Source organism: Penaeus monodon, chromosome 28 (genome assembly GCF_015228065.2).
Source record: "Penaeus monodon isolate SGIC_2016 chromosome 28, NSTDA_Pmon_1, whole genome shotgun sequence".
Classification (NCBI taxonomy): Eukaryota; Metazoa; Arthropoda; class Malacostraca; order Decapoda; family Penaeidae; genus Penaeus; species Penaeus monodon.
Genome location: NC_051413.1, coordinates 18,221,776 through 18,221,985, shown reverse-complemented (window position 1 = coordinate 18,221,985; position 210 = coordinate 18,221,776). Strand labels below are relative to the sequence as shown.

At 32.9% G+C, this 210-nt stretch overlaps 1 protein-coding gene across 1 annotated transcript in view; it reads right to left on the bottom strand.

Moving 5' to 3' along the window:
• The window catches only part of LOC119591402 (tetratricopeptide repeat protein 37-like), a 22,471-nt gene that overhangs the window by 7,788 nt on the left and 14,473 nt on the right, over positions 1-210 (bottom strand). The window lies entirely within an intron of this gene.

Genomic DNA, 210 nt, shown 5'->3' with positions numbered 1-210 from the left:
AAAACTTACCTTCAAATAGATAATTAAAATTAAACTTTAACCTCTCTCTGTTTAAGCTACATGACAAATTAAACCAGACATTTTTTAAAAATCACTTCTGCTAGTAAAGATTAGCCTGTTCTGTATGGTGATGCCGGTTTTGGTGTCATGAATCGGCAGTGGAATATACTGTGAAGCCAACCTTGGCATCATAATTCCATTTTATTTTAG